This window comes from Arachis hypogaea, chromosome 12 (assembly GCF_003086295.3).
Source record: "Arachis hypogaea cultivar Tifrunner chromosome 12, arahy.Tifrunner.gnm2.J5K5, whole genome shotgun sequence".
NCBI lineage: Eukaryota > Viridiplantae > Streptophyta > Magnoliopsida > Fabales > Fabaceae > Arachis > Arachis hypogaea.
The window spans coordinates 73,260,707-73,270,245 of NC_092047.1; the positions used below are offsets into that span (position 1 = coordinate 73,260,707).

The following is a 9,539-nucleotide window of genomic DNA, read 5'->3' on the forward strand; positions in this document are numbered from 1 at the left end:
CAACCGCCCCTGCGTCCAACCCGCCGCCGCCCCTGCCTCCAAAACTCTCCACTTGTTCCACCTTCGACTCTTGGATCAGTTTCTTCCAAAGACGTTGTCATCTCCAACAACCCTTCCATCTCCGCGCATCTATAGCTTCCAACAAAGCTCATCCACCACCACGACGCCCACAAAGTCCCCATCTTGGTGTACTTCCACGATGGAGGCTTCTTCTTTGAATCTGCCTTCAACGAGCGCCACCACAACTACTTCAACTTGTTCCTCTCCAAAGCCGAAGCAGACATCTTAGTTGTCTCTGTTGACTATAGGCTGGCACTGGAGATCCCTCTCCCTGCAGCATATCACGATTGCTGGCAAGCACCCAAATGGGTGGCTTCCAATGACTCTGATCCATGGATCCTCAACCATGGCGATTTCCAGAGAGTGTTCCTCAGTGGCGACAGCGCCTATGCTAACCTTGTTCACAACGTTGCTTTGCGTGCAGGTGCTGAGGCTCTACCTAACGCAGTCAAATTGTTGGGTGCTTTTCTCTCTCAGCCATACATCTTGAGCACAAAACCCATCGGATCTGAAGTCGTGGAAGGGCACGAGGAGAGTCCACCGTATGTGGTGTGGGGTTTGATGTATCCGAATGCGCCCGGCGGGGTGGATAACCCACTGATCAATCCCTTTGCCCCTGAGGCTCCCAGCTTGGCTACTCTCGGGTGCTCCAAGATCATAGTTTGCGTTGCTGAAAAGGATTCAATAAGGGACAGAGGAGTTTGGTACTATCAAGCTGTTAAGAACAGTGGGTGGCATGTGGGTGGGGGGGTATAGGTTTTGTTTTAATTTTTTAATTATTTTTATTATTTAATAAGGGTAATTTGGTAAAAAAATAAAATTGAAGTAGAAAATGACGATTTTATAACGTTGAGGATGATTTTAATAAAAAAAAGGTTGGGGACGATTTTGATTTTGACCCTAGACCTTGGGGACGAAAAAAGTACTTATCCCTTTCCAATATTACCACCGGATACAATAATGCCACAGACACTTTAATTGGGTGAACCTTTTCAGATTGTGACTCAGCTTTGCTAGAGTCCCTAGATAGAGGTATCCAAAGTTCTTAAGCACACTCTTTTTGCTTTGGACGACGACTTTAACCGCTCAGTCTCAAGCTTTTCACTTGAACCTTCATGCCACAAGCACATGGTTAGGGACATCTTGTTTTAGCCGCTTAGGCCAGGATTTTATTCCTTTGGACCCTCCTATCCATTGATGCTCAAAGCCTTGGGTCCTTTTATCCTTACCTTTTGGTTTAAAGGGTTACTGGATTTTTCAATCTGCCATCTTTTTCCTGCATTTTTAGGCAATAATGGATTTTTTTGCTTTTTATATTTTTTTTTCTTTTTCGCCATTTTTTCATTCTTGCATGCATATATATATTTTTTTCTTTTGCAACATACTTTTTCTTTTTCTTTTTGCTGATTTTTCTTGCTTCAAGAATCAATTTTTAGATTTTTCAGATTATCAATAATATTTTTCCTTTTTCCTTATTCTTTCAAGAGACAATATTCTAAAATTTCAACTTCAAATATGCACTGTTTAATCATACATTCAGAAAGTAAAAGCAAATGACACCACATCAAACTAATTAAACTAATCTTATTTTAAACTTGAAATTCATGTATCTCTCAGTTCTTTTCAAATAATTTTTTTTATTTAAGCAAGGTGAGAGATATATGGAATATTTTACATCTTTAAGACATCAAATACAAATGACCATGCAACTTAGAACAAGAGAACAAATAAACAGATAGAAAACAGAAAAATAATAGGAAACGAGTAAAAGAGAACAAATCCACCCGAATGATGGTGGCCAGTGCTCCTCCTTGAGGATCCCATGTAGTGCTTGATCTCTTCTATATCACTCCTTTGTCTTTATTGAGGCGGCTGCACAGGCTCATGTGCATGCGCTCTAGTTTGCTCCATCATCTTCTTTAAATACTTAAGAGTGGTAAAAGTCACCAAGCAGAGCTTTTGCAACACCAAACTTAAGAGTTTTGTTTGCCCTTGAGCAAATATGATCAATGGGGAGGAAGAAGGTGGAGTAGGTGGAGCTTCTGTGGGACCTCTTGGTCATGAGAGGCTAGGGAATTCCATATTCCCTGCTTCTCTATATTGGCGTTTGAACGCCCAGGGGCTGCTCCCTGGCTGGCGTTCAACTTTAACACTCTTTTCGAAGTGTTCTGTTTTCACTGCTGTGAATTCTGTCTTTGAACTGATACACATGATCATGACTTTAAGACGGAAATAAAAACAAAAATGAAAATAAAATAAAATAAGGTTTAGTAAAAGTTGGGTTGCCTCCCAACAAGCGCTCTTTTAAAGTCACTAGCTTGACCTTCAGCTCCTTAAGGAGGTGAGTAAGGGCTCAGATTTTTGCCCCTTACAGTGAATTTTCTGCCTATCCTCTCATGAATGAGCTCTACATGCTCTAAAGATAGGACACGGTTCACTGTATGTGGTAGGACTGGATTCTTAGTGAAGACAACTCTCATGTCAGGTGAGAGGCCTTCAGTTGGTACTTTCTTGTCCTTCCAGCCTTTAGGTACTTTCTTTTTAGTACCTTTGTGCTTAGAGCTTGTTGAGGGCTACCCAACACCAAATTTAGAATTGATGTCTCGGGGATCTGTAAAGCTCTGCATAGAAAGAGAGGGTTGGCACACTAGGTGTTGCACAGTTGTCCCTTTCTTATTGGAGGGAGAATTAGGATTGGACATCTTAAATAAGATATAGTCCTCTCCTAATTGGAAAACCATTTCTCCCTTAGCTACATTAATCAAAGCTTTTGCAGTAGCTAAGAAGGGTCTTCCAAGGATGACACAGTCATCTTCATCTTCTCCAATGTCCAAGACAATGAAGTTTGCAGGAATGTAGTGGTTTTCAACATTAACTAAGACATCCTCTACTAAGCCGTATGGCTTCTTCATGGTCTTGTCTGCCATCTCTAAAGAGACGTGTGCAGCTTGTACCTCAAGGATTCCCAACTTCTCCATTACAGAGAGTGGCATGAGGTTGATGCTTGACCCTAGGTCACACAGAGCCTTTTCAAAGGTCATAGTGCCTATGGTGCAAGGAATCAGAAAGCGTCCACGGTCTGGAAGCTTCTGAGGTAGCTCTTGCTGAACCAAAGCATGGAGTTCTTTGGTGAGCAGTGGAGGTTCTTCCTCCAGAGGCTTTGTACCAAAAAACTTGGTATTTAGCTTCATTAGAGCTCTTAGGAAACGAGCAACTTGCTCTTCCCTAGTGTCTTCATCCTCACTTGAGGATGAGTAGTCATCAGAACTTATGCACTGCAGAAGTGCATTCAAAGGAACCTCAATTGTCTTTATGGTTTTCTTTGGTTCTGGGCTAGAGGGTTCTTGAGTGGGATTTAGGCACTCAAAGGGTGTGCTTGGGATGGCATTCAACGCCAGCTCTGTCAGCTTAGTGGGAGTTGAACGCCCTTGCCGTCCACCCTGACTAGCATTAAACGCCAGTCCCTCTAGCATTCTGGGCATTGAACGCCCAGCAGGGAGGTCCTTGCTGGCGTTCACGCCAGCTTCCCTGGGCTGGTGGGCGTTGAACGCCCAGTGAAGGCTTCTTCACTGGCGTTCAATGCCTTCCCATTCTCCTCCGATTCGGCCTCAACCTCGATGGTTATGGCCTTACACTCTTCTCTAGGATTAACCTCAGTATTACTAGGAAGAGTGTCTGGAGGGATCTCAGGGATCCTCTTGCTCAGTTGACCAACTTGTACTTCCAAGTTTCTAATGGAGGACCTTGTTTCATTAATGAAACTGTGGGTGGTCTTAGTGAGGCTGGAGAATAGAGTGGCTAAGTTAGAAAGACTTTGCTTAGAGGTCTCCATATTCCCTTGAGGAGATGGGAATGGTGGTCTGTTATGGAACCTATTCTGGTTTCTACCACCTTGGTTGTTATTGAAACCTTGCTAAGGTTTTTGTTGATCCATCCATGAGAGGTTAGGATGATTCCTCTATGAAGAATTGTAAGTGTTTCCATAGGGTTCTCCCAGGTAATCCACCTCCTCCATGGTGGGTTGATTAGGATCATAAGCTTCTTCTTCAAGAGAAGCTTCCTGATTACTGCCAGTTGCAGTTTGAATCCCAGTGAGATGTTGAGAAATCATGTTGACCTGTTGGGTCAGAAACTTATTCTGAGCCAGGATGGCACTCAGAGTCTCAACTTCATGAACTCCTTTCTTCTGAGAGGTTCCATGATTTACAGGATTCCTCTTAGAGGTGTACATGACTTGGTTGTTTGCAACCATCTCAATGAGCTCTCTTGCTTCTGCAGGCGTTTTCTTTAAGTGAAGAGATCCACCTGCAGAGCTATCCAAGAAAATCTTGGATATCTCAGACAATCCATCATAGAACATGCCTATGAGGGACCATTCTAAGAGCATGTCAGGAGGACTTCTCCTGATCAGCTGCTTGTATCTTTTCCAAGCTTCATAGAGGGATTCACCTTCTCTTTGTCTGAAGGTTTGAACTTCCACTCTAATCTTGCTCATCCTTTGAGGAGGAAAAAACTTAGCAAGAAAAGCATTAACTAGCTTTTCCCAAGAGTCAAGACTCTCTCTAGGCTGGGCATCCAACCAGAACTTAGCTCTGTCTCTTAAAGCAAAGGGGAAAAGCATCAGTTTATAGACTTCAGGATCAACTCCATTAGTCTTTACAGTATCACAGATCTGTAAGAATTCCGCTAAGAACTGATGTGGATCTTCTAGTGGAAGTCCATAGAATTTACAGTTCTGCTGCAGAAGAGAGACTAATTGAGGCTTAAACTCAAAATTGTTAGCTCCAATGGCAGGTACAGCAATGCTTCTACCATAAAAGTCAGAGGTAGGCATGGTAAAGTCACCAAGGACCTTTCTAGGCTCCTCTTGTGGTTTGGCCATGTCCCCTGTTTCTTGTTCAAAACTTTCTGAAATGTCTCTTCTAGAGTGTTGTGCTTTAGCTAGTTATAAACGCCTCCTTAAAGTCTTCTCAGGTTCAGGATCAGGAGTCAAGAGGGGTTCTTTATCCCTGTTCCTGGTTATAAACAAGAAGAAAAGCAAAGGAAGAAGAGAGACTACGCCAATAGACAAGAAGCTCTTCCTTGAAGTCAAAAGTAGAGAAAGAAGAAGAAGACAAAAAATAAAAATAAAAATAAATAAAAGAAGTAGAAGAAAAATAATACCTTGAAAATAGTAGATAAGAGTAAATAAAAGAAGATAGAATAAAAAGATGGAAAAGAAATCACAAGAAAGCTTTTTATACCACTTGGACAAAAGAGCTTCCTAGAGAAATGTGAAGAAGAAAGGAAAGAAGATAAAGAATTGTAGGCAAAGAGTCGAAGGAAGTAGAGTTGAATAAATAGAGATGAGAAGAGAAGAGGTATAAATAGAGAAAGTAAATAAGAATTAAAATATTTTTATTTTTATTTAATTAATTAATTTTCAAAAATTAAGTTATTAGTTTAAAAAAAATTTAAAATTTAAATGTTAAATTTTTGAAAATAGAAGAGAGATGAGAGAGAGGAATTTTTGAAAATTGAAAGTGATGAGAGTTAGTTAGGTGATTTTGAAAAGGAAGAGAGAGAGAAGAAGATATTATTTTCGAAAATTAAGGAAGAGAAGAGTTAGTTATGAGGTTTTGAAAAAGAAGAAAGAGAAGAATGAGATGTGATTTTCGAAAATTGCGAGAGGAAAAAATTAGTTAGGTGGTTTTGAAAAAGATGAGAGAGAAGAAGAGAGATGATTTTTGAAAATTAAGGAAGAGAAGAGTTAGTTAGGAGGTTTTGTAAAAGATGAGAGAGAAGATAAGATACTAATTAAGAAAAGATAAAAACAAAAAATGAAAATAAAAGATAAGATAAGAAAAGATTTGAATTTTAAAAATAAAATAAGATAAGAAAAGATTTAAATTTAAAATAAGATAAGAAGTAAGATAAGAAAAGATTTTGAAATTAGAAAAAGATACGATTTTGAAATTTGATTTTGAAAAAGATATGATTTTAAAATTTGAAATTTGAAAAAGATAAGATAAGATTTTCGAATTTTGAAAACGATATGATATGATTTTGAAAAAGATAAAATTTTTAATTTTGAAAATTTTAATTTTTGAAAACTTGACAACTAAGATATGATAAGATAAAAATTTTAAAATTGAAATCTGAATTTTATTTTGAATTTTCGAAAATTATGTTAGAAATTAGTTAGAAAAGATATTTTTTTTTATTTTTGAATTTTATGATGAACGAGACAAACACAAAAAAGATACAAGACTTAAAATTTTTAGATCTAGCACCCCTTGATTTTCGAAAATTTGGAGGAAAACACCAAGGGACACCAAACTTAAAAATTTTAAGATCAAGACACATACAAGACTCAAGAACACTTTGAATACTAACAAGAACACGAAGAACAAAACTTCAAAGAGTCAAAGAACTCAAGAACAAAAAAAGAACACTAAACTTAAAATTTTTAGAAAACTAAAAGTAAATTTTCGAAAAATAGAAAGAAAAATAAAAAGAAAACACCAAACTTAAAGACTTGACACAAGATTAAACAAAAAAATATTTTTGAAAAATATTTTTGAAAGAAAGACTCAAAGAACACGAAATTACCAAGAACATAGACATATTCAAAGAACAAAGATTAAATAAAGAAAATAAAAATATTTTTGAAAAGCTTTTTACGATTTTCGAAAATTTGAAGAAGAAGAAGAAAATAAAAATTAAAGACTCAATTAAAATAATGTAAAATAAACTTACCTGATCTAAGGAGCAAAATAATCTGACAGTTTGTCCAAACTCAACAATCCCCGGCAACGGCGCCAAAGACTTGGTGCGCGTGTACACAAAACCCAGACTATTTCGTACAGCAGCAGTACCAGCAAGTGCACTGGGTCGTCCAAGTAATACCTGAGCGAGTCAGGGTCGATCCCACGATGATTGTGGCTTGAAGCAAGGTATGGTTGTCTTACAGGTCTTAGTCAGGTGGAATCAGAAGAAGTTAACTAATAGGAATTATATGCTGGGAATAGAGTTGAGAGTCAGAGTTGCTTTGTCTTTCTGAAGTAACTCTGGTACTACTGTCTTTCTTGCTTGTGAATGATCTTCTTCTATGGCAGGCTGTAAGTGATCAAAGCCATTGCATGTGGTCATTGATCTCATCTGCTACAGAATGAACACGCCCGTGGCCATTGGCCGTGGTTACTCAATCTGACGAAAGGTGAAGCGCATAGCAGTCCATTCTCGTGGCGATCCTACTCAAAACGCCACAGACAAGGTCGAATCTTCCGGATCAGAGAACGCTACTTCTTTGGATTCTAGACTATACCACAGAGACCCTAATCTCCCCAGAGATCGACTGAACTGGTGTCTCGAGAAGTCCCCAACGAAATCATGAATTAACCGTCTGAGAGATGTATAAACATAGCTGTTGGCTCGTGCTTTTCTTCCAAGTACTCACATGAACCCAAGTAGACACGGGTGTTTGTCAGGCACGTTTGTCTTAATGTGATGAACAGAGCTAATTTGTCAGATTATCCTACTCACCACGATGAAGATCGGAATATACATCTTAGAGATAGATCAAACATGGATCGAAGAAGAAACAATAGTACTTTTATTAATTCATGGGACTCAGCAGGGCTCCTCCCCTCAACCTAGTAGGTTTAGAAACTCATACTGAAAGTAAAAACACAAAGTTAAAACGAAAATAGGGCTGAATGGTGTCTGATGTAAAAATCATGTAAAGTACACTTTAAATACTAAACAGATGACTAGTAAGGGTAAAACAGTCTATTTAGTGCTAAAATCTACTTCTGGGGCCCACTTGGTGAGTGTTTGGGCTAAGTTTTGATGAGATCCACGTTTTATGGGGTCTCTTGGGCATGGAACGCCAGCTAGGGGTTCCTCTTTGGGCCTTTGGATGCTTGGCTCTGCTCTTTGAGTGCTGGACACCTGGAAGGGGGCAGGAGGATGGCGTTGAACGCTAGTTTTGGGCCTTCTAATCCGAAGCAAAGTATAGACTATTATATATTGATGGAAAGCTCTGAAAGTCAGCTTTCCATAGTCGTTCAGAGCGCTCCATTTAGACTTCTGTAGCTCCAGAAAAGCTCTTCCGAATGCAGGCAGGTCAGATTTGGACAGCATCTGCAGTGCTTTCTCTGTCTCTGAATCAGACTTCTGCTCCAATTTCAGCCAGAAAATACCTGAAATTGCCCAAAAATACAAAAACTCATAGTAGAATCCAAAAATGTGAATTTAACACTAAAACCTATAAAAACTCAGTAAAAACTAAACAAAAACTACTAAAAACTATAAGAAAACAATGTCAAAAAGCGTATAAAATATCCGCTCATCAACCATCAAAGAAAAAGAAGAAAAAATATCCTTTCAATGGTGACAAATGCTACCATAGAATTGAGATAGTATCATTAAAATCGTGAAAAGTGAAAAATTTAGAGAGATGATTTTTTTTATGTCCTTTGTATAAAGTTATTAGAAGTCTTTCTTAATATTCATGTCTTGTTCTGTTCATCTTCAAAAAAGCAGAAACTCAAATGCTAATTTATTATAACATTCACTTTCAAATAGGACACAATACTATTCGAGTGAGGGGATAGACCTAGATGATGCAAGTGAAAAAGTGATGTTCAGCATGAACACTAGGATGAGAGCTGAAATTAGTAACTTTAGAAAGTTGATAATTAGATTGTATATGAGAATGAGGATATTGTGCGTGATGGCTCTGTACAATTTGTTAAAGTAATGGATTGGGTTGTATATGATTTCTTTGCTTGAATAATAAATCTTTTGTTAATTTTAAAATAAGAGAATTTGTTATTTTTCATCTCAAATATCCTAAAAATTGATAAAGAATGCCAATTCATTGTTTTATTGGCCTCATAGACACTAAACTTAACAAAAACCGAGCTCTTCTAATAGCAGAATAATTTTGTTTATCGTTAGGCATTTTTGTATACATTGAAATTTCAATTCTGTCGGGTGTACTTTTGTGACTCAAAAAAATTTCATGTGTACTTTTTGTATATTTATTCTTTTATTTTTAGTAGAAATAATAAAAAAATATATACCCATGAATACAAAATACCTGTGAGAATTAAAGAATTACCTGTAATGAAAGATTTAATGAAGACCCATAAAATTCCAATAAAGACTGAGATATATCTCAAGAATAAATGAGGATGGATGACGGGGATTAAGATACCTATTCTACGGAGATCCATGAAATTATCGTGAAGGAAAATTCACTTAGCTTATTCCTTTAAATATAATATATATTTTATATTTTATTTTATTTTAATTTATATATTAAAAATTTTGTGTATATGTTGACTAAATCGAAATTGTTTAAATTGTATTTAATTTAATACATTTGTTTGAATTATATTGAATTTTATTATAGTTATGTTGAATTTTTTTAAAAAATTTAATATTCATCAATATCCGAATATATTTGCTTCTCCTGTGGAAAAAGTAAACCG

The 9,539-nt window shown here is 37.4% G+C and overlaps 1 pseudogene; it reads left to right on the top strand.

The window, feature by feature from the left end:
• On the top strand, window positions 1-816 carry LOC112730127 (2-hydroxyisoflavanone dehydratase-like; annotated as a pseudogene).
• Window positions 817-9,539: the final 8,723 nt, after the last annotated feature.